The sequence below is a fragment of the Schistocerca gregaria genome, chromosome 1, assembly GCF_023897955.1.
Source record: "Schistocerca gregaria isolate iqSchGreg1 chromosome 1, iqSchGreg1.2, whole genome shotgun sequence".
Classification (NCBI taxonomy): Eukaryota; Metazoa; Arthropoda; class Insecta; order Orthoptera; family Acrididae; genus Schistocerca; species Schistocerca gregaria.
The window spans coordinates 812,679,669-812,689,955 of NC_064920.1; the positions used below are offsets into that span (position 1 = coordinate 812,679,669).

The window sequence follows — 10,287 nt, forward strand, 5'->3', positions numbered from 1 at the left end:
CATCACGCGAGTGTTACGGAAATGCTTCAGGAACTCGGGTGGGAGTCTAGAGGAAAGGAGGTGTTCTTTTCGTGAATAGCTACTGAGGAAATTTAGAGAACCAGCATTTGAGGCTGACTGCAGTACAATTTTACTGCCGCCTACTTATATTTCGCCGAAAGACCACAAAGGTGAGATAAGAGAGATTAGGGCTCGTACAGAGGCATATAGGCAGTCATTTTTCCCTCGTTCTGTTTGGGAGTGGAACAGGGAGGGAAGGTGCTAGTTGTGGTACGAGGTACCCTCCGCCACGCACCGTATGGTGGACTGCGGAGTATGTATGTAGATATAGATGCAGATGCAGCATGAAGAACTGCATCAACCAGGCATTTATCGAGTGATGCTCTTTAAGTCTTCTTGCCCTTTGGTACATCAGTAACTTCTGATAATGTCTTGATAGAAGATTTAAGTTAAGAGCATTTAGATTATGGTGGTATTATACAGACAGTTCAGCTTCTCTTTGTCTAAATTGTAAATTCTGAGACTTGCACCAGTTTTCGTACTGGCAGTAGTACATGATTTCCTGCAGTACGATGTATAGAGGGCCCAGCCTGTTCGTAATTGACATACGCAGTATGGGTGCACAGCGACGGACGGCGTTAACGCCGAGCAGCGCCATTATGGCGGCGTGGCGAGTTTTTGCTCCGCGGAGCATACGCGGCGTGGCCTTTTCATTCCCACGCCTCTTAGCATTCCTGCGTGAATGCACTCTTTGTGTCGGACACAGACCGCGTCTAATGACTTCAAGTAGAACGGTGCTTTATCCTCTCACAACAACGCGGCAGTCACGGTGCGCTCGCGCGACATTCAGCCGGCGTCCGCTAGTACACGTATGTTAAATAAGCTTGCCCACGGCGCAGGAAGCCACAAAACCCGGCGCGCGGTTGTTTGTCCGCGCTCTTCGCCTTGCCACGGCTTACTTCGTTTTCATTCGCCGCAAATCTGCCGTAGGCCGTTCGACGGCAATGTGTTATTGCTCCCACATAAAACTTTTAACGATGATTGGTAAAGTTTATGGGAATTCCATGTTTTCATTGTTGGCACTTTGAACACTGGCGCGTGGAGGCGCAATTGTCGGATACCGTGCTCCATTAGCGGCGGTGCCTGCGTCTCTTCTAGCGGCTCATATTGGGCTGTCACCTTTATGGGGCTGCGGCCTCGCTGTCTCACGCGCGTCGGAAGAGAAAGGAACGGCGGCCTTCGGCATTCTAAAGATTTATTTACTACCGCTAGTGCACCCTGAGCGGGTATTACTCTTCATTATTTCCGTCGCTTCTTTAAAAAATGACCTTCTCGTTGTGTCACAACCTCAAGGGCATAGCTAATCAGGTGATCTCTTCTCGCAAAGCACTAGTTTTCCTTGACGGCAGAAAAGAGACAATAGAACCAATGGTAAGAGCACAATGTTGGTTACGATGTATTGTACGGTCTGAATGTAGTCTGTCTCTTTCTAAGACCTTTTGGTCACCTTTCCTCGATCGGAAATCTCATAACGAAACGGAACTTCTTTGTAATGCTTGCGTAACGCTTAGATGTCTGTCCAGTTAATCGCGAAGTACTAAGCAATGAATTGTGCAATGGTTTAACGCTTTCCTTACTCTGTAGATACAAAATCAATGCCTAACCACCATTAGAGGTTCAGGGGCGCGGTGTTTCCATTCTCTACTTGCTATTATTTACAATTTTAATGCAGGCTGCCACAAAAATGTTTGATCATAGGCACAATAACTAACAACTGGCAAGGAAAATTTGAAATTTACCTTACAATTATTTCGTCCGGATAAATCTTATGCTGTAGAAGAATTTTTAATTATAAACTCGGAGCATGAGTAGACAAAAGAAGAATAAAGAGTATTATTAGTAACTTGGGTAGTATTAGGCAACGGCCTTGCCGCAGTGGCTACACCGGTTCCCGTGAGATCACCGAAATTAAGCGCTGTCGGACGTGGTCGGCACTTGGATGGGTGACCATCCAGGCCGCCATGCGCTGTTGCCATTTTTCGGGGTGCACTCAGTCTCATGATGCCAATTGAGGAGTTGCTCGACCGCATAGTGGCGGCTTCGGTCAAGAATACCATCATACCGACCGAGAGAGCGGTGTGTTGTGCCCACGCACCTCTTATCCGTATCCTCCCTGAGGATGACACGGCGGTCGGGTGGTCCCGGTAGGCCACTCGTGGCCTGAAGACGGAGTATTTGGCTAGTATTACATTCTAATATGTTCATTCTCCTCAAATTAAAGTTTGCTGTTTAATAACCTATAAACTGATTTCTTTTTGGAGGGGGTCCGCCTTGAGAAGAACATAACCGCTCAAGGCTTACGGCCACCAAAAACAAATCTATCTGTAAGAAACACGGACAAAAGAGCTTCAACCTCGATCTGTGAAAGGTCGGCATGTTGCCACTCTCCCAAACGTATTGCCTAAACCTAACCTGTAAACTAATCATTCCATACCATTACGATAAAAATCGTGCAGATTAGCTGCGAACTAAATAACTAAGTAATACATTTCATAATTCCACATCTCGAGTAGAGGAAGAAATCAAGAGCGTACCCAGCGATACGACAGGGGGACCATCAACCTGCAACTCCTTTTTCCGGAAAGCGGTCTTAACAAATCGAACCCTCATCCTGCTGCACCAAACAGACAGGCATATTAATTCAGTTTCAGAAGAAAGTCAAAGCATTTAATGGATACTGAACAGCAGTAACTGAACCCAGAACCATTTGTCTTTCGTCATTGATCGTGAAACTGACATGAATTTATCTCACCTAGTTGACACCTTTGGTACGCTATTGGGAGAGATTGAGCAATCAGGTTGTCCCACGTCCGACCATTCAGACATAAATACACTGATTTCCGTATGCACATTCGATTTCAAGGTAACACCAGTTCAAAAATGAATGATCCAAACGTACTAACATTTGGATGAATTTTATTAAAGATATGGAGGTTGCAGTAGGTACTGGGAGATGAAGAAGCTTGCACAGGATAGAGTAGCATGGAGAGCTGCATCAAATCAGTCTCAGGACTGAAGACCACAACAACAACAACTTACTTAGTTACTTACAACTCGTGTGCTTCTCCCGGAATGAATTTACATTCTACTATGGAGAACTCGCTGATCTGAAACTTCCTCGGAGACTAAAACTGTGCTAAAGTGAGTATCTTCCAGCAACTGTACTACAAGCAGACAACATGGTCATCGCATCTTTGTAATTTTCTGTTATATTCATGATATAGTAAGTTCAGAACTCAAATCTTAAATTGCCAAAGTAGTTCGAAGCAACTCTCACAAATTCCTGAGAAATAGGCTTTGGAGTTTCCCGGCCATCTGTAATACGCTAAAGTAAAGTCTTGACAGGCAGTGAGATTATTTGGCCTGTCGTATAGGAGTCACAGCTTCGGTTCCCAGTCAATGCAGCTTTTTAAACAGAAGTCCGTAGCCCTAGAGACTGGTAATCGCTGGTTCGAGTGTCGTTTCCTGCACCGTTTACATTTAAAACTGACCAAATATTTGCCAATTACCAGATATATAATAGTCATCCTTCTTTTTTTAATTGCTTTTTACACTAAGGATCCAGTTTTCTTTGTAAATGTTGGTTCTTGATCTTTTATAAAAGACTGTTTAATAGCCGTCCATCCTCCCCTTACAGGGCCGCCTTAAGCGCCATTGTTGCCTTCGTCGCCGCTGGCACATAAGCCATAACTTCCTGGAATCGTCTCTCATACGGCAAATAAAATTCGATGCTAGGCACTTTCACATGTTTGTTTCCATGTACGACTTAAACTGTATAACCAAAGTGAAGTAGTAAATTAAGGTGAAATAAATAATGGATGCCACAATGGCGAGAGTTCTCCCTAGTAACATAACTCAAAACAGAGAAAATAGTGTCAAAGAAAATTATAAAGCAAAAGTTCATTTGAAAACAGTTCCAGAAGATAAAGTATTAAACAGTCCATCAAAATACGTCCTTGCTCTAGGGTATTAAGGGTACTCGGAAAACTTCAAAGTCAATTTCTTTGAGAATTTCTGAGTGTTACTTCGACTTACTTCGGGCGATTGATACTTGTGTTAGGAACTTGACGTACCATAAGCATAAAAAACACAAAAATGTGATTTCCATGGCGTCTTCTTGATTTCTGCTTTACCCTTTCTTCTGGGAGTTCAAATCGTTCAAATGGCTCTAAGCACTATGGAACTTAACATCTAAGGTCACCAGTGCCCTAGACTTAGAACTACTTAAACTTAACTAAACTGAGGATATCACACACATCCACGCCTGAGGCAGGATTCGAATCTGCGACTGTAGCAGCAGCGCGGTTCCAGACTGAAGCGACTAGAACCGCTCTGCCACAGTGGCCAGCCTCTTCTGGGAGTTTTTAAAGTAAGAGAAGAAGTGAATCATGATTTGTTAAAAGTGTTGAAGTCTAATTCTGCCTATTTTTGGTAAAGTATGTTGCCAGGATCTTGGCACACAAATACGAGGGCTATTCGAAAAGTAAGGTCTGATCGATCGCGAAGTGGAAACCACAGTGAAAATCCGATGAAGTAGATCGCATCATGTCATTCTTTTCAGTTCTGATCTCACGGTAAGCACGTAAAGATGCCTAGATAGCAATATCTCCCACCAAGTATGAGTGTCGGTGACCGATTTCGCCTGATTTTATACAGCCCACACAACGAAACTGTCACGCTTTTCCCTCTTTCTGACACTTCACGGCCACACACTGCAGTGGCAATGAGGACGCTCTTGTAGCGTTTTCGGTGGTAAGTGTTTGATCACCCACTGTACAACCTGCACTTGGCTCTCTCTAATTTTCATCTCTGCTCACATGAGTTGCTGGTTATGAAGACAACATACTGGCACAGAAATCGAGCAGCAGACCAGTGTACAGAATTGGCAGATGTGGCTCGAAGGTGTAGCTAATGTTGCAAATAAAACATTTTTGAACTTACTGTGCTTTCCATTTCTGAATAGGCCTCGTACATAGGTTAGTGTTAAATAGACTTTCCTCCTACCAATCCCTTACCAATATCAAGATTCACTCAGTAAGACTTAAGTCTAGTACTTTGGTCCTTTTAACATTGGACTGATCTGAGCAAGTTACATTTAAGCATTGTGACTATATGGAATTTACTTGAAAATACTCTTCAGATCTGAAAGGATGGGTCACGGTTTCACCTTACATACAGAGCCCTGTATGTCATACATTTAACCTTGCACGACCTAATAATATAAATGATGCAGCTTTTCCTAATACATTAGAATATCCTGAAAGCGGTGTCCCAATCGAAACCAAGAAAGTAGCGGGATTTCAGCAAGTATTGTCATATATTGCCCACAGAGGAGAAAAAGAGATTTTCTACCAAGTTATTGATAGCAAGAACAACACGGCTGCAGCACATGATCTTAGTGTAGGAGAGTGCAAGAACATCGTTAAATCACTGTTTGTAAAATCCCTGATTTAATGTCAAGGTTAAAAACCACTGTTAATGTTTAGTCCATTATGTTGTTATTATTACTTCTTGAATATTGTTAGACACCCGCAAAAATGTAAGAGATAATCTGCTTCACATGCATTTCGCCGTCGTTCGAAAAATATATTTAATCACTTCTGAATGAAAAAGAAATCAGATAAAAAAGTATGACGTCTATGCACTATAAACATATTAAAATGAAGATAATTTTAAAACTAGGGCAAACATACGCAAAATAGTTCCACATGACTGACTAACAGTTGTTTGAAGTTAGGTGTTAAAATATAAAACTGAATGAAAAGTCCATTAGTCCACTGTAGCTGTATTTATCATCTGTTGCTTAGCATAATTCCGCAGAAACATATTTTAATCGGTAAAGTGATGACAGTTGGTGATTTTAGCACAGACTGGACATTCATCACTGATAGTAGTTTTTATCAGTTCAGGAAGGCTGAGAACTTTGTGTAATGAATGCTCTGCGGCATTCTGTAACAACTCTCTATATCATATGACATAGTATTCATATACACCAGAAAATGAGACTCGAAAGTTGCGAAACCGGTTGTGTGGTTCTCTCATTCACTTAAATAAATACAACTACAGCAGACTACTGGCCTTTTCATTAAGTTTTATGTTTTAGTAGTTTTAACACTTGTATTTAAACAACTGTGTTCAGTGTGAAGTGGTCAATCAATCACGTACCTTAAAATACGTCTAAATGGATTCTTAAAAGAAAAAAAATATTGCAATAAACATGTCAAAGAATAACAGCAGCAGCAGTTACAGCAGTCTGAATTGAAGCCACACAATTTATCTAGATGGGAAGCAGTTTTTTTAGTCATTTCAAAAGTACAGTCAATGGACTTCGCCCTGTTAACACGTCATAATTCAAGTACTGGCGTAAGCTGTGAGAGCGGCTTTTGTGTCGTGCTTTGAATAGTTTTATGTCAGTAGAGCATACAGAAAAAAGCAAAGGTCGCTGGTTCTAATACCGTGTGTGTCAATTTCTGAAATCGTACGACGTTTACGAAACTAATTTTTTTCAACTCCGAACAGAAGCTGTCATTCCTGACGTGAGTGGCACTACTGAGCAAGGGTCAAGTATTTCGTAGCCTATTGATACACTGAGGTGACGTTAAAAATCGCTTACTTTCACACAGCAATGCACGTTTTTTTATCATGTTGTTCTTCCACAACTGATTAATATGAATGTTAAGAAAACCACCACGTACGTGCACGAATGTTAAGACAAAAGTGGTTTCATTCTACACGAAAATACTCATGGGTCCTATGCTTCAATAAGAAATATATTCGGCTAGGTTGTGTCTTATTTTCAGGTAATCTGAGGTTGTTCGTATAGAATGAAACAAGTTTTGGCTTCAAGAATGTGATTTCACTCTGCAGTGGAGTGTGCGCTGATATGACAATTCCTGACAGATTAAAACTGTGTGCCGCACCGAGACTCGAACTCGGGACCTTTGCCTTTCTCGGGCGAGTGCTCTACCATCTGAGCCACCCAGGCACGAATTATGACCCGTTCTCACAGCTTCAGTTCTGCCAGTACCTCGTCTCCCACAAAAGGTGCCGAGTTCGCGTCTCGGTCCGGCACACAGTTTTAATCTGCCAGGAAGTATCAAGTTTTGGCTTAATAAAACTACGTTAAACAATAACTGCGATCCAGAATGAGATTTTCACTCTTCAGTGGAGTGTGCGCTGATATGAACTGCGATGATTTTCTTAACAGTAATATGCAACATTTCTTGTTTTGTAGCTGTAATTATTATGAAAAGTTAAGTTAAATTTTCATCACAATCCAGTATAAAATATTGTTTATTGCCTCATAATAATTTTAGCATAATGTATCATAATAATATTAGTACCAGTATAAAAAGAAAGATTTTAAGACGAGAAGGCTATGCACTTTACCCTTGATGTGACGCGGCATGATGAGTACAGCAGAATGGACGTAACTGCAGTAGCCTGCACGCCAGCTATTTGTTTCAGCTGTCGCTGGGACAGGAAAGATGAGGACCAGAGATGTACCAGAAGATCTAGCGATCAGTAGAGATAAAAATATCAGTATCCGTCGGTATCAGCTTGTCAAAAAATGGTTCAAATGGCTCTGACTACTATGGGACGTAACATCTGTGGTCATCAGTCCCCTAGAACTTAGAACTATTTAAACCTAACTAACTTAAGGACATCACACACATCCATGCCCGAGGCAGGATTCGAAGCTGCGACCGTAGCAGTCGCGCGGTTCCGGACTGAGCACCGTAACCGCGAGACCACCGCGGCCGGCTATCAGCTTGTCATTTTCCGATCTTAACGTCACTTTCGAACATTGTAATCATGGGCTACACTGAACACCGAGAATATCAGAAAATCGACTATTCTTAGAATTTGTATGAGTATTTACTACGAGTACCAGTTGCGTTATGATAATACCAATTAAATTATTGGAGAGGATATTTCAGTCACGCAGTATGTGGAGGCAGACAGAACAGAGAGCAGTTTTGTGAGTATAACAAAAATTAACTTTTGTCAGTTTACTTGGCAATGAAGACGCACGCGTTAGTCGTACTGAGGATGAAACGTGATTATAGGAAAATAAAAATTTTCGTTTCTGGAAATGTAACTTCTATACTAAATAAATTTATCGCCAAAGTCACACGGGAGACATAACTCGATACAAATTACAGTTTGCAGCACTGAAAGATTCTGCTGTATAGAAACATTTTCTGCTCTGGCCATAGCTTCCAACCTCTTGGCAAGCTGCGTGACAGCTGATCTTAATACATGATGTAATACAGCCCTGTACAACCGGTTGACACTTTGTACACCCTCTCTGTCCTTTTAGAAGGACGCAGCACAGCAACACACCGTATTTGTCATTGCACCAAGACAAATATTCACATAAATGACTCGTTATTCATATGACACGGGACATATGTGGAATACCACCTCTACAAGGATAGATCTGGTGGCCATCTTGATGCTACGAAGACTAGGACTCGGTCAGACATAAACAGAATATGAGCAGCCAGCCATGTTGCTGTATGAATAAGTCACTCGCACTAAATATTGCTGATTAATTCAACTGTGGATTCGACTGGTGTGGATGTATACCGGAAAAAGTGGACGTGGGACAATAGAAGTGATAATTTTTATTTTTTTATTTTAAGGAACTGTCGGCTCAAGCATATATTGCTTGTCCGTAAATATTCTGTATTAATAATGAGACTATTAGATGTTAAAGTCTCTCAAAAATAGTACAGTCCGCAATATTTTCGGGCAGAGAACTGTGACAGTGGCTTACAAGCAACAGTGTCTGTATCAGCGAGAGCCATGGAGTACGATGTGTCTAGAGAAGCCCTTGTCATAGTATCAATTTTTGTGTCGAGTGTTGATGCCAAATCGACATTAATTTGAAGCGAATATTAGTACACACGCCAACGGCCTTGCCGCAGTCATAACACCGGTTCCCGTCAGATCACCGAAGTTAAGCGCTGTCGGGCTGGGTTAGCACTTGGATGGGTGACCAGCCGATCTGCCGAGCGCTGTTGGCAAGCGGGGTGCACTCAACCAATGTGAGGCAAACTGAGGAGCTACTTTATTGAGAAGTAGCGGCTCCGGTCTCGGAAACTGACATACGGCCGGAAGAGCGGTTTGTCGACCACAAACCCCTCCGTATCCGTATCCAGTGACGCCTATGATCTGAGGATGACACGGCGGTCGGTCAGTACCGTTGGGCCTTCATGGCCTGTTCAGGAGGAGTTTAGTTTTAGTTTACTAGTACATATAAGAGTTATCTATAAGGGGCACACGATTTCGATATTTTTGGAGCCCTGAAGAAAGACATTCGCGGCCGTCGATTTGCTTCGGACGAAGAGGTGCCCGCCTGGTTCCGTACGCATGCGTAATCATTTTCCCATGAAAGCATTGACCGTCTTGTCTCAGAGAGGAATAAATGTATTATCAGTTATGGTGTTTACTTTTGAAACAATAAACAGTTTAGTTACTTTTCTCCATCTGTCTTGTGTTCGTTTGACTACCCCTTATGGATACGCTTACATTTCAAATCCATATGTAGGAGAGGCACACTGCCTAATGCCGTCGAAAACTGATTCTTGCCTGCGATTATGGTAGTGCAGAACACAACGCAGAGAATACAGGACTCTGGAAGAGAATCACGAGGAAGGAAGCACGGAGGACAAATTAACGTTTAAAGTCCCGTCGACAAGAAAGTCATTAGAAACGGAGCCCATGTTTGAATTTCACCAATATAAAGCAATAAATCTGCCGTGCCCTTCTCGAAGGAACCATTCAAAGATTCCGACATCGCCCGTAGTTACCTAAGAATTCCACAATAAAATCTAAATCTGTGTCATTGAACGGAGAAGAAGCAAGCGAAGTGGAGCAGTAATTACTATTCTGAACTTGCATTCATGGAAAGGATCTGTGACCCATGGCATTAACTAATAAACGAAGAAGTAGAAATAGGTTTCAAAAGATCTTCAACCACAGAAACAGAGGTTTCACTAAATCGTTTAACTGATAATGGAAACTAGAGCGAAGAAACGTCAAGACACGTCTACGGTTTCCGTCGACCTCCATAAAGCCTTCGATAATGTAAAATGGTGCAAGACATTCGCCATTCTGAGAAAAATAGGGGTTAGCTATAAGGAAAGACGAACAATATACGATGTGTAGAAGAACCAAGAGGGAACAATAAGCCTGGAAGGGCAAGAACGATGTGCTAGG

At 42.1% G+C, this 10,287-nt stretch overlaps 2 pseudogenes; both read left to right on the top strand.

The window, feature by feature from the left end:
- Window positions 1-1,917: 1,917 nt before the first annotated feature.
- Window positions 1,918-2,035, top strand: LOC126290804 (5S ribosomal RNA; annotated as a pseudogene).
- Window positions 2,036-8,974: 6,939 nt separating this feature from the next.
- On the top strand, window positions 8,975-9,092 carry LOC126288058 (5S ribosomal RNA; annotated as a pseudogene).
- Window positions 9,093-10,287: the final 1,195 nt, after the last annotated feature.